The sequence below is a fragment of the Phaenicophaeus curvirostris genome, chromosome 7 (assembly GCF_032191515.1).
Source record: "Phaenicophaeus curvirostris isolate KB17595 chromosome 7, BPBGC_Pcur_1.0, whole genome shotgun sequence".
In the NCBI taxonomy this organism is placed as follows: Eukaryota; Metazoa; Chordata; class Aves; order Cuculiformes; family Cuculidae; genus Phaenicophaeus; species Phaenicophaeus curvirostris.
In genome coordinates this window covers 38,438,436-38,457,045 of record NC_091398.1, presented here as the reverse complement: position 1 = coordinate 38,457,045, position 18,610 = coordinate 38,438,436, and positions in this window count along the sequence as shown.

Genomic DNA, 18,610 nt, shown 5'->3' with positions numbered 1-18,610 from the left:
GGCTAAACAAATTGTAGTCTCATGGCCACATCACATCAACACAACCCTGTGGAGGGCAATAGGTTTATTCTTTTGTAATCAAGACCACCATTTGATCTCACGAACTTAAATGGAATTATCCTTCTACAAGTGTTACTCTTTAAAACAATTTTCAGTGTTGCACTGCTCTCAAAGGAGCAAGGAGGACCACTCTGTTGATAATTTGATGTGCCAACAAAAGTCTCTCAAATCCTTTTGAGGGCCAGATTTTACACAGGTGTGTAGATTACCAATGCAAATTATGAAATCATTTATCTATCCAAATCCATCTAGACATGCAACAGTCTCTCCACGCCTTATTTTCTCTGAAACAACAAGCCACCCTTACCATCTCACAGAGTGCTTTAAGACCAAGACCCCCCCAGGCACCACATGATACTGGCTCAGTGGATGTCAGACTCAGTTCCAATTCAAAATCCACGTAAGTTCATGTCTGTACTGTGGAGACCAAACCAACCTGTGGTCAGGAGAACACATCTAGAGATTTCCAGGCATTTATTTTCTGAGGTCAAATACCCTTATAATATTATCTACCCATTAGCTACAACTATCTTCCTGCAATGCCATTCGTGGGGGAGCACAGGCACAAAAGCTAACAAAGGTAACAGGGGTGGCAAAAATGTTTAAGGTCAAGGGGTAGACAAGCACAATACATAGAGTCCACCTGATAAATGGAGACTTTTCTAAAACAAACAAAAACCAAAATGCCTAAAACAGTCAGGAACTCCTTGATGAGTCAACCAGGTTTCAAAGACAGCAACTTATTTCCCTTGTAAGAACCTGATTTACAGTAATTTTTCAAGCAAGCCAAATAACTGCCTTGCTAGAGCTGCAACGCATGTTTAAAATTTACCAAAATGTGGAAGACAGAATGCAAGTAAGAGAAAAACAGGAATATGAAGTTTGTACCTTGTACCTATTGCATCCAAGGTAACACTATCGCATCACTGGTTTCACACTGGGTACACTACATCAGGCTATTAATCTACCTGAAATACCTGAGACCAAGTGAAGCATTATGAAATAGGTAACTGAAACTCCCCTTTTGAAATAGAAGTCATCCACAGCAGAAAAGAACAACACATTCTATTACTTTAGTTTGTTGTCTTTGTGGTTAGCTTTCCTCCCAGTGCTAAGATACAATGATAAACCTTTATGCTGCAGCTGGGAAAGAAATCTCACCTGACACATTAGGGTAAGATTTGATTTTTTCCTCTTTTCCTTTAAAACCAACTTTCCAGTTTTTAAAGTTGAATAAATTTTAATTAAGTATCTCAAGAAGTTAAAAAAACCAACAAAAACACAAGAATTAGAAACAAGAACTAAAGACTATAGTGAACAATGACAATTATTTTATATGTACTCTTTAGTAAACAAACAAATACCATGTACAGATACATATAACTCACCTATAAAATAAAATATGCCTATAGCAACAAATTTGGATTAGTTACACACAAAAAATGAGAAAATCTATTTAAACCAGGAGACCAAGGAGTAGTATATCCTGAAAAGGATAAAGAAATAGAGGTGAACAGTGTAACTGGCACACACAAGTCAAATACTTATTTGTTAGCAAGAAAGTTTTTACTTTACTTGTACACAGCACAACAGAGCGGTGCATGGAATGACGATGGCACTAATCTAGAAGGACATTCACTCCTTCCCTTTCAGCTCATTTCTTTTGCAGGATATGTGTTTAGTAGTTAAAGATGAGAAATGAATGCATGTTTGTCATGCTATAGAGGAAAAAAAAAAAATCAAATCTGGTTTAAAATACAGCACAGAGGAAGCCAGTTGACAACACTTACTTAGCTATACAATACAGCATGAAAGTACCCATTGCCCAAGTCAGCAAGGAACAGGCGTGGGATTGATAATAAATATACTACTATAGAAACAATAACTACTTAAAACCACCATGGGCTAGTTAAATATTACCCCTGTTAGACAGAGAAAACAGATGGGGATTGTGTTGAGACTACGTGGAGTCAATCATCAGAAGTGGAGTTTGCTCTTATCAGCTCCAGGTCCTCATTTTTATACCTAGATTCAATGCCAAAATGAGATGCTGGATGTTTTGAAATACAGAGATTTTTCTGGAAAAAAAAGGAGAAGCATGCTGATGCCACCATTGGCTTCACATTCCCTTTCCTCATTCTTCGTCCTTCTCTACAGCCAGCTTTTCCCTTCCTTCCCGAGAGGAACTGCGCCTTGGCCACTTGTGGTGTCACTCACTGAGCATCCAGGAGGTTCCATAAATTAGAAATACATCTGCAATTCAAACTCTAGCAAGCAGTTTCCTTCCATACTGGGTAAGAATTGCACAATCAGAAAGCAATGGCCATACTGAGAAACAGATCCTACTGCACTTGCTGCAGGTAAAGTTTATGTACAACCAGTATAAGATGCCATACAACATGCCTGAAGATGAATATACACCCTTCCATATTTAAATAACATCTGTCTCTTTATAAGCACAGTAGTAGAATCTCCTCAATTTTCATACTGCTATTTCAGAACTTCCCAAAACTTTAAGGGGAGAAGGACAAGAACGACAAGGCTAAGGATGTCCACGCAGAGCACTGTGAGTGACTCTGATTTGGGTCTTTGACACAAAAGCCGCCACAAAGGATGATAGAAGAACTGCCTCCAACACAACCCCACTACACAGCAGCTTCCAAGACTCCAAAATTTGTTTTACAAACACTAAATCAAGTTCTTGACAAGTTTTTGCAAATGTCAGCTTGTCAAAGTGCCCATCCCAGTCCCAAAAGCACAGGCTTAAGTAAAAAAACTCTTTGCATTGATGTACGTTAGCCTGATACATCCTAAAGTACATCCTTTTTCTTGATTCCTAGCAGAGTATTTCATTCAAATCACACGCACGCAAAAAGCTCAATGGCAAAACTGACCCCCACAAACCAGGTAAAGAAGAGCTTCATACTGGTTAGATTAAGGTCTTGCAGTGGTCAGTTGAATTATGTTTTTCATTAAAAGCCTAATGATAAATATGAATTCATAAGTGTGTGTATGTATATATGCACACATATCTGTAGGATTTAATCTTTCAGATCACAGTGGTAAGTAGTTTTAACACAGCAGTGAGTTTTGCCTTTCCAGTGTGTCAGAGGAAAAAAAGCCGTAGAGCTCTGTATGAACATAAATCAAAGTGACTTTTAACCATTTCTTTAACTCACAAGGAAAAGCTGTCACATATTAAGGAAAGAGTAGTCTTTGTTAAAGGAAGAGACAATCAGCCCATTAGGTCAATTTTCATTTTGAGATCAGAATATTAAATACTCCTTTTGATTATGAATTGTATTAAAGTGATTAAAAATCTAAAAAAAAATCCCAATCCCAGGCATGCTGCCATATGCATATATATGGTTCACAATGTCTCAGTTCAACATTTGTAGTAAAGTACATAATTTATTAAAAATATAATCTAACCACATTCAAACTGATTTTGAACTCAAAATTATGCACTTTCACCATCTCACTGTCCGATATAAGAGTTCTAGTAAAACCACTGATTGCTTCCAGACTTTTACTCTTTTCCTGATAACACGACCACCTTCACAGGATAGAAACGTCTTTAAGAACTCAAGAGAACTTCATCAGATACAGCAAGAGAAGAGCGACAAAAACTACAGGCAGAAGCCCTAACGTTTTCCTGAAGTGTCTTTGTTATTATTTATAAACACATTTTCTGTTGCTATAACACAACTAGGAGACATATGCAGATAGATAAAACACCAAATGTTTATTTTATTTTTTTTTTATGTTTTGAAGTGATCCTTGCATTATGCAGGATTTTTCCTTCAGATCACTGTAATAGTCTTCTGAGAAGCAAGCTGCAATCCCCGTTTGACTCATCACGTTATGTGCTTGTCTTAAGTTCTGCATTAATTCCCCGTGCCATCTATAACTTACTACTAATATCTTTACACCACTGAGGCTTTGGTATTTGATGGAAAAACCCCGAAACCTCACCAAGGGTCTCATCAAATCAGGCAAGACTCACTTTCCTATGTATTTATCAACTGAAGCATATTTTCAAGTGAACTTAGTTTGAGGAGTCCATGGTTGGTTAATCAGCTATGAAGAGTTTTCTCAACCTATCTTTTCTACCAATATAGCTAAAATTCTATGAAATGGCATCCCTCGATGCTCTACCTGAATATCAATGCCTTACTTGAATAGAATAAAAACAATACCTCTCGATAATGTTAATTCCTTACTTCTTGCTTAATGCAATGCATCTAAAGAAATGAAATTTATTGAATCAAGTTTAATGACATAATAAATTCTTCCCTTCAGACAATGTTGAGGCTTAATTCACTAGTGCACTTTAAGCCCTTGCCTTTAGCATCGGATGGGTCATTAGTCTGTAATCCAGCAGCTAGCCTGTTTTGAATCTAAACTAAATCAGCAAGTACCATATCAGTAGTTTCTGAAATATGACTGGCAGGTCAAGTGGCCTCAAAAAGACTGCCTGAGGCAGTTAAGACTAGGATAGGGCATGACTAGAACAGAACCAGTGATGAATCTGGAAGCATGTACTCAATAAAGACTTCATTCATTCTAACTCACTAAACAGCAGTTCTTCAAATGACTTGACTTATATTTTTGATGTTTTTAACCAGTAGGTCATGCAACAAAATTGTCCTGTGTGTGCCAATAGGCTTAACACACAGATCATTGACTTGCGTGCTTGGGCATATTTTATTTATATTTTTCCCTCAATTTTTTCCATAGCAGCCTGAAATAGGCAATAGAATCCCCATCGTGTGGGAAAATATGTAATCTAGTGGACTTAGACCATTGAATTTTCAAAAGCAACATGTTTGATGAAACACCCTTTTGTCCAAAAAGAAAGAAATTCTAAACATTCCTACACCTGAAAAGTCCCTTTCTTGAGATGCTACTAAATCTGTGCTCCCAGCTGAATATTTCTCATATTATGTACTAATAATAAACCTTATGCAAGCCTTTGAGAGTTTTTCAATACAAGCCAGAAAACGAATTCTGCTTTAGAATTTCAGTTAGAGTATTTCAGGCTCATTGGAAAGTATGCTGTGCTCATCTCCATCACCCTTCACTACAGCGTATGCCAAACGCTCATAAGACTTGATTCAAAGTCCACTTCAGTCAATTGACCCCAGTGGTCTTTAGATCAGGGCTTTAATCTGTACATTGCACGAAGATAATGAGTAACAGCTCGGTTAGAGGACACTACTATTTTTTTTTCCCCACCCATCACTCTGCAGATCCAACATTTCCAAACCCCTCAAAATAAAAGACTAGCACTCTCAGTGAATAGAGTCTGTCATAGGCTATAGTCATGGTCTGAGTGATAGTTGCAGTCAAAAAAACCAAAACAACACAGAGGGGAAAAAAATAAATAAAGTAAAAATATGAGCTTGATCCTTTGACTCCCAGAACATGCATTTTCTTCGCTGCTACCCTGAACAATGTTCCAGCTCTTATGAAGTGGCTGTTTCTCAGCAGACATGGAGGATGTTGGCACAAAGCAGAGGGTGGAAAGCAAAAGTAATTTTTGCATCACAGTTCATTTTACTTATTTCATAACTACATTTCTTTATTTGCAAAAATGCTTGTAGAACCATGATAACTAGGAATAGTAGGACAGATCCACTTTATGCCATCTGAGCTACCAAGCATATCACAACCCTACAAAGAGTCCTAAAGGCTTCCACATCATACAGGTATCGTTGAGCAGGTGCTCCAATGAGCATCAGTAGCTGAAAACTACCTCAAAGAAATCCTAAATACCACTGTATTTGGGTAAATAGCAGGTACTTGGCCAGTTCTTCAAATCAATGGCTTGCACCGCAGGTCTGTGGTAGGGAGAAAGCTTCCAGCAAGCCAAGTTGTAAGTTATGATGAAGAAATCCACCTCTACCCTCATTACACAGCACCAAGAGAAAACAAGGTTTAGAAATGGAGCACGAAGCTGAGTTATGAACTGCAGACCAGAAAGTTACCCCGTTACCTTTACAATACCAATATAACAAGATTTAAAAAGCACACAGTATCATCTCCCCAGAATCATCTCCACATCTCCCACTGCAGAGCATATGTGGGACAGGAGGCCACAATAACAACTTTTCATGGAGCAGTTGTGTGAAATTCAGCAAGGCAAATACCCAAATATCCCCAATTAGAAAGATAACTCATTCCCAGATCCAGCTTGCTCAAAGTTGTCTACAGATTAATTTCAATATGCATTAAACATGCTGTGTAACAGAGGCAAAATTACTTATTGCTTTAAGCATGCCCATGCTATTTTAAAATAGGCTGGCCGTCATGAGCATTTCTCCTATTATCTTTGGTGACATTTAATCAGTGCTTAAATGTTGGGAACACAAGGGAAAGAAATCAGGTTACATATTTGGGAAGGCGACTCTTAGAAATTAGGCTTCTTTCCAAAGGAATATTTAACCGGTTGCTCACTGACTAAGCAAACGTAGCTAGCACGTACGCTTTCTCACTGGTAGGAAGAAAGTCACAAGATATCCCAGCCAGGGACAGTCCATTCTGGGGCCATGCTAGCAAAGTTCACCTCCCAGAAGCCCAATAACTTCAGCCCCTGTAAGGTAATATTCCCTTTTTCTCTCTCACACACACGCTGCAGAGGTAGAAGGTATTTACAGAAATGAGAAAATGTAGTATTTTTTAAAAAGAAATTATTGAACTATCAAAGGCGCTCCGTCATTTGGGATCTCCCTCCATCTCCAGCCTTTATATTCTAAGGTACTTCAGTAACAGCAGTAAGTGAGCCTAAAATGCCAACTTGAGATTTGCATTATAAATGGCATATACAAAGAGAGATTTTTTAAACTTTGGTTGATCTAGCATATCAAAGATCTTTTTCTCTCTTTTTCTAAGCTACTTCAGTGACTGTATTGAAGTGAACTGAAAGGATTAGCTTGAAAGTGGTAAGAAATCTGGCATGCAAAGAAAAATACACCACCACCACCACCCCCCCCAGACGCACACACACTTATTTCGGTTGAATTCTTCATTATGTGGGGGCCCCTTTCCTCTTCTAAAACATGTTTCTCTCTGTCTCTCTCATGCTATCCCATGCTGTTTCAATACCAAACAAGGTGAAAATACAAAGCACGGAAGAACAGCTCCTGACAACAGTTCTTTCAGCCCTTGTTCAACCTTCTGCATTGTTAAACTGAGCGAAGATTACACAACATTCATTTGTTATTTCCTCTTTAGCCAGAGCTTGTGGTAAATCCAGTGATGCTAATGGACTCTGCCTCTCCCACACCTTATCCTGAGCCACTTCCCTAAAGTGCAGACCATCCATGTGATTGTAGTATGTGTCACAAACACACACATAAAATATTCTCCTCTTCCTAAGGAAATCGTACACTGTTTTCACTGCTTGTGGTGCAGTTAGCATAGTCTTGCTCTGGTAATGTCTATCTGGGAAAAATGAAACAGCGTGGAAAAGCCAGTGGGGGAAGAAGAGCAGAAGGAATGACTCAGCTCTGAACCTGAATTCAGACAAAAATGAGTAAGAGCTCCCAAAATCAAAAAAAGATTCATGACCGCTGATATCAAGTCTCCATTCAGACGTGTTTCTATTTAGAAAGTTTATAAGTCAGAATATTCTTTAGAAATACTGGTTGCTCTGTAGCTCCCTACCTAGCCTGTTGTCCCTTATCTTTTTTTTTTTCTTTTGAATAATTAAGCAAACCAGCTGCATTTACTTTTTGAAACAAAAGCCCTTTGTATTTACTGACAAGGTCAGCAACAGTCCTACCCAAACAACGAGCATCTCCTGCATAACAGTCCCAGAAATGAGCTCCCAGCCTGCTCTTGGTGAAAGGCTGAAGGTGTAAGGGAAAAGAAAGCACCAGCAGGCACAGGCAAGAGGAAGGGTTTGGGTTTTCAGTCCTGGGGTTGAAAACAAGATGTCCAAGTCAGAGCCACAGGGTTCTGTCTGTGCTTCGTGCTTCCAGACTAATTTGTTATTTCCATTGCAGAAGTTTTGCACTGGCCACTCTAGTCTAAGCTCGCTCCTCTTACATCAGTGACTTCAGAGTAAGATTAGACAGACATGCAGAAGGAAAAAAAGCCAATTCAGGACAACATAACCCTCGCTTTCTTAACTCTCTTGTGCCAGGAGAGCCCAGATGCTTGCAGGGGAAACTGCGTGTGCTTAAGCTGACTGTGGACCACCACGCACACAAGGTTAGACCATGGGACAGTCAGGGTACCCAAAGTATGGGCAATGTTATTCCAGATGTTACCAAATATGGCTTATAAAGACATGCCGCTGCAATGTTCTTTAGTGTCTAGCTTCTAGAAGCTGATTTATCAGCAAGTAATTACAGAAAATACCAGGGGGTTTTCTTGACATCACATAAGCTACAATAGATGCTCCATCCCTCAGTGCCAATGACGCGGGCACCCTGTCAAAGCTGAATAGCTGCCTACTGACCCCTCCTCTTCATCAACGGGGACTTGCTAATGTCCTGAATTAAAACTGTGCGAGCTCCAGCTGGCAGGCACGTTCATGAACTTATAAAACCCTCCCCGAAGACAAGCAGGACCTCTGAAACCTGCAGAAGCAAGACCAGAATTTTTCCTTCATCCCAAGATTAACTGCAGAAGAGTGCTACAATAGCTATTCATCAACACTACCACCTAAAGCCTCTCTTACTGCATATATCAACATGTCTAGGGCTGTGACTAATGTAAAAGGCACCACCCTATTAGAAAGAATAAAAATGAAAAAGCCACCAGTAACAGGCATCAAGTCAGCTGTATCAAGCTAATGTTTTTAATGTAAAGATTGAAGTAAATACAGACTTGGGGGAAAAAGGTGGGTTTTTCTTATCTTCTTCAGGTAAAGGAATGCAAAAATATTAAATCAGTTCAGGTTCATTTCAAGTAGTCTTAAAAGAGAAACAAAAATAAGCTTCCAAAACACCCAGGAAAATAACACAAACCTGTGATCCCACAGAGGCTATCAGGATGCTGAGCCACACGTAAAATACTGTTTGCATATGTGAAGTTCAGCACAAAACTGCCTTCAGAGAAGGCAGTAACGTCAAATAAAAGACTAGTGTTAATTGCTATGTTCCCTTTTGCTGTTCCTATATTCAACTTCTGTATTAGACAATGTATAGGTAAAGGAATTAATTGTCTAAGTGCTTGCAGAGGAGAGACTACCTTCTTTAATGACCTGTCCAACTGGGTCAGCCTGAGCCTGATGGCAGAAATGAGCAATAAAAAGTTTTAACACTGTCTGAAATAATCCCAGATTTCATTTAATCTCCCTCCTAGTACTAAAAATAACAGAGAGCAATAAAATCTCAGATGGTGCATATTGCAAGAGCTGCCGTTTAATCTTGCTGATGAGAAAAAGTGACAGACCCCTTTCACAGCTTCCCAACACTCAAAATTTTGTTTTTATCCTGCACTGTTGGAATATGCACCTATTTCCTTGAATTAACAGAACTCCAAATAACACACAGAGGGGCTATTTTCCTACACATAAACATGCCTTCTCTGTTCACTAGAGTATAACTGGCTTTGGGAAGATATATAAAAGAGTTGCTAAAGCCAATAAAGTAATTTCCTCAGCCACACATATGGCTTCTAAGTTTAATAGCAATTATGTCATTTTTATATATGATTCACTTGATGTTGTTTTTATGTGAATCATTTGACATATATAACTCTGGCAGATTTCTTAAATAAGCATTTCACCAGAGACTAAATTACTAATCAATTAACCAATTTCTTCCCTCCCCCCCAACTTGGCATGCAATTAAGAGAGAAGACTAAACTTAGAAAGGCAGTAGAGGCACTTTGAGTAAATTAAGTTTGATAAACCATGGATTTTCATTTTGGGAGGAGGAAGGGGATTGCGGAGCAATAAACTGGGGGGCTATAGCAAGCAAGCACATCAAAAGAGTTTACATTCAGCTGCCTCCCTGATGCAACCTGAAGAGCATCCCTGCAGTACCCAAGGGATCCCCAGAACCCCAAACATGATGCAGCCACCCCGTGCACAGCTTGTGGGGCTGCAGCCCTTTATCCTTCCTTCACAGGAGCAGCAGCACAAATGCGGCCACAAACACCTGCACTTCAACTCTTGGGCAGGTGCAGCAGGGACAACGGCACCCCCCAAATACATAACTTATTTGTTCTCACTTCTCTTCTTGCTGGAGGAAACAGTGGAGGCCAGCACTGCAGAGGGAACAGGGAAGGAAGCAGCCGAGTCGGAGAGGTGCTTATGGTTTTTCTTGCCTGACCTCCTTGTGTTCTCACCACAACACACACCCTTCTTTCCAGAAGAAATTTTACACCCTGCAACATCCCTTCCTCATTTTCAAACCGTTCGCCGCCCTGATGCTCAGTAACCTGTGCCTTGGCTGCAGGCAACAAGCCAGGTCTTCCTCCGCTTTCCTGGAAGCACACAACTAGGCATCCTCTTCCACTGTAAAATCAGATCAGCTCCCCTGATCAACAACCAGAAAGGTTTTTTTTCTAGTTTAACTGTTTTTAGCATATTTCCATTAGCTCTCAGCTCAGCATATAAAGGCAAAATGACTGAGTCACTGCATTTACACAGCTTGAGTGAATAAGGCACAGGCATTTTCTACTCACTTCATATTACTCTGCTCAAGGAATAGGCACTTTTCAGAAATTAAGCCCCTTCTCTTTCTAGAAAATAGCATTGAGAACCAGTTGGAACATCTTCAATGTTAACTGCATAGAAAGTCTCTATACCTACAGTACTTTTACATCAATTGTTTTCTTTCCATCTTATAAGACCCCCTAGCTTACATACAAATCAAAGAGTTCTCATTCACAAGGCACAAAGAAGAGAGATCAGCCCACAGAAACTAGTGAGGGCAGCTACATATGTAACTTGGCTAGAATCAAAAGAACAATTAAGCAGGTTATTAATACACACAAATAAATGCACTAACTCCTTTAAGACAACCTTATTTGCTTATTTTATTTAAGAGCATATTCAATAGATTCGCTTGAAGAAGGCAAACAACAAGACCAGAGCTCAAACACTAAACACCCACAAGACCAACCACTCCAGCACAAAAAGGAAATTCAAATATAATTGTTTAGTTTTTAAACACAAAAAGATCATAAAGCATCACATCTTTGTTTTCCCTCCACCAGTATCTATTTTTACCTTAAAAATGAGCACATTCTTTCTCCTTTCCTTCTCTCCTTCCTTCCTTGCCCCAAGAAACGGGAGATCTGAGAACCCAGCTCCCCTGCTAGTCATCTCCCTGCAATCAGGCCCAAGTGGAGGCATCTGTGTTGCCCCAGGTTACAACCCCACCTGTGCCAGCAGCAGACCTTGGCCAGGAACCCTCTGCAATGCCGAGCTAAGTGTAAACACTTTCCTTTACCATGGACACCTGGGTGCATTTGAATGAGATACATGAAAATCCATAAGCCAATCCATGCTATCTAGATTGGCAAGTGAGACATGTCAGTTTTGTTTATGTACATTTACTGAGACCAGTAATAATCTTCTTCATGTATTCTCAGCATCTATCTCTGGTTTTCATGATAGTAACAGATAGCTTTGCCTAAAGGTAAAAATACTGAGGTAGAGCTATCTTCTAGTTCTTTATCAGAATTGCAGTATAAAGTGGTTATTTCCTCTCCAGCATGTAGCTCCCAAATTGTTGTGATGAGAAGTCCCCTCAGTTTCTACAGCTGTGGATGCACCTGAGCCTCAGCTACTTCATAGTAGTGGATTCAAAAAGAGAATAAGAGCAGCTTTGGGGTGAATCATTGAATCATTTAGATTGGAAAAGGCCTTTAAGATCATTGAGTCCAACCATAAGCCTAACTCTGTGAAATCCACCACCAAGCCACATTTCTGAGTGCCATATAAACACATGTAACTCCTTCTGAGCAACACTAGGATCTCAAATGTGCTGCTGCACTTACACACCTAGTCATGCTTAAGTGCAATGGTTGAGTGCAATAGCAGAGGATGGAAAAATCTTTGTGCCTTCAGGGAGCAATATAATTTTTCTGGTTGTCAAGTATTTGGATCCAAATCCCTACCACAGGACAGGAGAAGGCAATATTCAATACTGACCTCCTCCTGTAGAAAACCTCTGCCCACAGTGCCTCCTCACACCTGCACACAACTCAGCAAGGTCAAAGCTGCAGACTGAGCCCCTTGGGCAGGATAGATGTGGAGCACAGGGGTGGTGAATCGCAGTAGCTTTAGGCGTGAAGCAGGCAGTAAATCACCTGCTGCCATCAGGCATTATTACATGTGTGCCAGGTGGTAGCATCTGTGTCAGGAACTGAAACCCAGGCAAAGGGAGGAGTGGGGGGTGGAGGAGGACTGGAGGTTTGTGGCACCTGAAGGACAAGTTGAATTTCACTGATGAAAACACCCGAGACACCAGGTTATTTGTCCTGCCCTAAAAATTTTACTGTGTTCACAATGAGGTGAGAAAATCCCTGAAGTTTTTTCTTACAGCAGTGGTCCTATGTCCTGTTGTTCATTCCTCATTTCAGGCACCTACTCTGGCTTCTCATGCTCAGACATTTCAGGTTATTATGGATGGGAGTTCTTCACTCCTAGAAGTTTTATTCATTTTCATTCAAAACCTGCTTTTCTCCCTTTTCCTTCTGCAGTAGAGATCTGACAATCTGGTTTTATGAAACAAATGATTCCCCAAAGATAATTGTGCTGACAGGAATCAATACAGCTGGTTTGATTCCCCTGAGATATGGCTTGTTCAAGGTAGAAAGCCTTCTGGGCTTTCTTTACCTGGTTCATTAATGACTGTTACTTAAATAAGAAAGTTCTGAGCAAATAGAGTTCATCTCTTCACCGTGCGTGTCTGGCAGGACCATCTTCCCTGCAATGGAGAGAGGAACTTCAGCATCCAAGATACAATTACATCTTGGAGGATCAGCTTTGGAGTAGCTGTCCCAGCTCTTGAACATGGAACACCTCCCAGATTACTGGCTAGCATCTTCCAGAGGGTGTACATCTTTTCCCTCCACCACGTACATTATCTCTGCTGGTGTATGTCCAGCTGGAGTGGTGTTCACCTCTGGACCCTACTTGTGTTTTGTGAACACTCAGTTCCCTTTGCAGGGGGGGCTTTGAACCCATGGCAATCAGCTGCGGCTTCCAGGGAAGAATGTGCTTCCTCAAAGCTTTGGAAAACACTGAAGCTCAAATGCTTCTTGAAAGTGAATCCCCTTGCCTTCTTTTTGATCCTGTTTACTATGTATACTTGATTAATAGAACCACATCCTGAGGCTACATGGTATCAAAGCCACATTCCCTGGTTTAACAGAAACCAGGGCAGAACATTAGTAGTAAAGCCCTTGCTTTGCAGAAAAACTAGCTGCAAAACGCGCCTGCACCACATAGCGAACGGCACGTCTTCTGTTACATCTCCACCTTCCTCGCCTTCCTTCTCCTGCGGCTGGTCCATCTGTCCTCACTTGGGAGCTTTGATTTCACACCTCTTTACCCACTGCGTCTACCCTGCTCGCTGTGGAATCCTCAGGCACTTCGTGATTTGTAAACCTGCACAGCAGTTACACTGTGCGGTTTCTCTTCGCTCCTGGGCTGCTCTGACTTCTGTATTTTCTGCTGCCGACAAACGCACCTTCTATCTGCCGGCAGGCCCCAGGGCACGTGCTTCTACCCACCTCCTGTTCCATGTGGTCTGCACGCTAGGTGTCAATGGCACAAAATCCTCACGTGTTCTGCCTGCCGAGTTCCAGTCATCCGTGCTCCATGCCCTGCCATAACCAAATTAAATAATATTGCTGGCAGAAGGATAGAGATAATTTTGCAGAGTGATCCTTCCTCCGTTCCCCTCCCCTGGTTCATCCAAGCTTTACCCCTGCAGACCCTCCGCGTGGAAACATCAGGAGGGCTGATGCTGTCCTGCTGGGACAACACCAGGTACATCAGTTCAGGAGCTTCTGCTCTGCTGGACTCACATAAGAAAGTTTCCCAAGTCCAGGTGAAGTAGTCACACGAAGAAAACACCAGAGCTGTAGAAACCTCAGTGCAGGCAGTCTCTGTCATCCCAGCCCTGATGCAGTCGAAGATTGGACTGGACCTGGCAGACCCACTCTGAATAAAATGGTTGGACTCGATGATCCGGTGAGTCTTTTCCAACCTGGTGATTCTATGATTCTATGAAATCATAAAGACGAAAAACTAATTAGGAAACAAGCAGAGGGGCTATTTTGCTATCAAAAATGTTAATGACCATTCTTGCTTCACCACGATACAGTAGGCCAATTAGGGTTAACTTTAAATGTTGTCATACACTATGAAATAAAGATATTAAAATTTTCCAGGTTTTCTCTTCCAGAGATTGATTGATGCTGGAAAAGAAAGACAAAGCTTGGTCTAGATGAATTTTCAGGAGCCTTTCTAATGTAAACTTCATATATTTAGTGAAATTGTGTGCTGCTGCTGTGTATAATTGGCCTACAGGATGGGACAAACACACTCACTGATTAACTGAAATAATGGCATTTCTAGGAATTGAAGTTATTGGAATGCAAGCTGAAGCCCATTTTCAATTCGTAATCGTAATGTGATCCTCAGGGAGCTCTGAAATTATCATCTTCAAGTAAGTGATCTTTTCATGCAATTTTATTCTAGCACTATATCTAGGTATCTTCTCCATAACTTCTACGTCCACAAGCTTATTTATCTCCTTGCTAAAGTTCAAAATCTAATTTCCAACACAGGTTACTTACTGTAATAAACTGTACAAGCTTTAAAGTGACAAGTTGAAAGATACAATTTTTTAGAGTTATGAATTAATAGCCATATATGTCAAAGAAAGTGCCAACTTTTTCATATTTATAGATATATTATTGAAATGATAAAAAATGAACTGAGGGAAGAGAAAAGAAGTGAGGAGAACTACATATAATGAATCAAACATACTTAACAAGACATGTACAGACACTTTAGTGTGCATCTCTTTTATTACATTACATTAATCAAATTCTGCTAAAGACATCCATCTAAGCGAAGTGTCACAGTGATATTCTATAAAAACATTCTTTTGAAAAAGAGTCTTCCCTGACAGCGGTATCTACTATACTGTCTTAAGTGATTGTCAGGACCGTATTACTCAGAAATTAAGAGAATTTATGTAAGTGTCTCCCAAGCTCCCCTGAAGAAAAAATAATTTAATTGGAGCAAGTGTACAAACTCTGATAAAGGCTGGTAAAACACAGATAAGTGATTTAACTTAGAAAAGCATGAATGGGGAGGGGTTCTGCTTCGTCCTTCTTTGGTTCACAGTACCAATAGACTTTCTTAGTCAGGAAAATCCTGGAAGAAAATCCTCCACTGTGTTAAAATGGGTAGAATATGAGCAATTTTTTCTGAGTTATCCAGCAAGATCTGAGCAGCTGGGATTTGAGCTTTTTTTCCTATATGTATTTATTTATTTATTCTAGTGAGCTTACAAACAGGTCTCAGGGAGGTGATGGAGGTTTTTTTTCTGTGCAGATGTGAAGCCCAGATGTAGAAGCACTTGGCTTGGCCCTAGGAAGCAGAGACTGTTCTGGCAGGTTGGGCATGTGGGTTGTGCCCATGCAAGGGCTCGTGACGTACGTCAGGGCTGGCAAGATCTTCTGCCTTCCTGCTAACAGGCAGAAACTGCAAACCCTTGGGCTCATTACAGACAACTCAATATTTGTATAGCCTGTTTTAGCCACACATTTCATAGTGGGATTTATAATGGCTTTCCATTTCTTGCTTAAAAGAAAGTGGTGTGGACTTAGAATTTTGGTTTAATTTTTATGCTATTTCATCTCCTTTTTAAAAAGAGTCTAACCCAGGATTTCTTAGCTTTGACCATGCCTAGAAAATATACAGATACCAAAATCCCTCTTGAATAGTGAATTTGGATTATGAGAAGCTATTTTCAGACTCCAGCACTGGTGAGCTTCAGAGAACAAGGGGTGAAGGGTATTGCATCACTTCTCCTCCATTATTTAGATGCAGTGGGATTCATAAATCCATGGAGGTGACATTCATTAGGTAGCATTAAGGTAGTACTGGTACTCTCACTCAGCACTGGGCTTCCCATTGAGGGGTTGATTTTGCTCCTCTGCAAATCAAGGGAAAGCTCCTCAGGGTAATCCCTTAATGACACATCATCAAGTGTCAAAATATAAAGCAAGAAAACAATTCATGGGGAACAGTTGTATCTAAATGACTCACTGGCAGATCACAAAAGCAATGATTTGCTATTCCCAATTATTCACTAATTTCACCATCAAACTATTAGCCTGGATGTTATTCAGAACACAAAGTCAACACTGCAAAAGCTGAACATAAAATTCACCATTTGCATAACTTATTAACTTAAATAAGTAATTCATGTGACAGACAGAACATCAACTTCAAACTGTGTTTTCAGCCACAACGAGAGCTGTTTGATCTACATGGGTTAGTTGAGGCATCTACTCAGAAAAAAAGCACACACACACACACACACACAATTTGTCAAACTAGTCAGTGCAGTGCAATTTTGCAGTGAACTGTGTAAATAGAGGAGAATTGTGAACACATCGAATCAAAATTCTGCCATGAATTCAAACTCATACTTACCGAACATCCAGTTCACTGTTCGCTCAGTTGCTCTTATCAATGTTATAATAAACTATAAATCCTAGCAAGCCCTGAGGCAACTTAACTGCTGTAGTGATGCTGGAGGGTGATTAGGAAAAAACGTAAAGATAAGATCCATTGTTTTTTTCATGGTTGTGCACATCATTTTTCTATTTCTGATGCTTTATGTGTGATAATCTGAGCTTCCTCAGAGGTAAATTCTCATCTAATCATAACTCCCCACACACCAACAGAACATATCCTATGTGGTCTAACAACAAAAAAAACAGAGAATAAGAAATACTTCATTAAGAACATGGATTTCACCTACTGTAAGCTCATTCTTAGGCTGCAACAAAAGCCCCAGAAAAGGTGAAAATTAAAAGATGCCACCTAAAGAGCTCTCTAAAATTAGAATTAATTTTAATCTGCCTGAAAAAAATCTGGATCATGCTGAGAGTGATGAAGATGGGGGCTATTTTAAAAATATATATAATATCAGACAGAAGGAAAAAAGCAACCCTATTAAAAAAACAGGGGAAGTATTCAGCCAGTCAGCGTTAGACTTACATCAAATGGAGATGTATTGGCAGGGCCCATGCTGTGGTTATGTTTGATATCTACAGAGTACATGGGTGGGATCGAGGGCGCAAAGAGTTTAGGGTAACAGGAGGAAGGACACCAAAGGCAGGGGCAGAGGAGGTGCGAAGGGGTCACCTCTCCCTTTGGTAGTCCCATCATTGCTGGAGGAGGATTCTGGGTTTCAAAAGGACATCAAAAATCCACATTAGTAAATTCTGGCCCATAACGAGTCCAGAGAAGAGCAACAAAGCTGGTGAGGGGGCTGGAGAGCAGGTCTTACGAGGAACGGCTGAGAGAGCTGGGGTTGTTTAGCCTGGAGAAGAGGAGGCTGAGGGGAGACCTCATTGCTCTCTACAACTACCTGAAAGGAGGTTGTGGAGAGGAGGGAGCTGGCCTCTTCTCCCCAGTGACAGGGGACAGGACAAGAGGGAATGGCCTCAAGCTCCACCAGGGGAGGTTTAGGCTGGACATTAGGAAAAAATTCTTCACAGAAAGGGTCATTGGGCACTGGCAGAGGCTGCCCAGGGAGGTGGTTGAGTCCCCTTCCCTGGAGGTGTTTAAGGCACGGGTGGACGAGGTGCTGAGGAACATGGCTTAGTGTTTGATAGGAATGGTTGGACTCGATGATCTGGTGGGTCTCTTCCTACCTGGTTATTCTATGATTCTATGATAACCCCTCACTGCAGCACTGAGAGGCAGGAGACATATCCCCTAACCGTTTTAGGGATGGAGCATCCCTGTACCAGATGGGTTCTGCAGCTTGGCCTGATCTACCTCATCCAAAGCAATCAACCAAGAGGATGATGGGACTTAGTATAAGGTGGGCTATTAATAATAATTTCCCCCTTTCCCAGTGTTTCGATATCTGTCCCTTCCCAGACTGACACCCTGGGGAAGACACCCCTGGCTCTCCTCGGCCAGGCTGACCTTTCCCCTGGCGGTCCCGGTGAGCCGTGTGTCACTCACACACACAGCGCTGCCAGGATCAGCCCCAGCGACTGGAATTTGTCTTCCTCTAAGTGACAGCTGCCATTTTAATGAACAAGCAGAGAAGGTGAATTTCATCTTGGGAGGCAGAGCAGGAATGTAAAAAGAGAAAAAGGTAAAAGGAAGTGTTTCCACAAGAAGCTCCAGAAGATCAGATGGATAGGAAGAAATTTTGAGGGTGAATTCTATGTTCAAAAAAACATTTTTAACCAATTTGACAGATAACTTAACCAGTTGCTATGTTGCACTGATGTATATCTATAACTCTATTTTAATAGATTTGTATTTAATTGTCTGATTTTCAATGGTTCTTATGGAACCCAACGCTTCTCT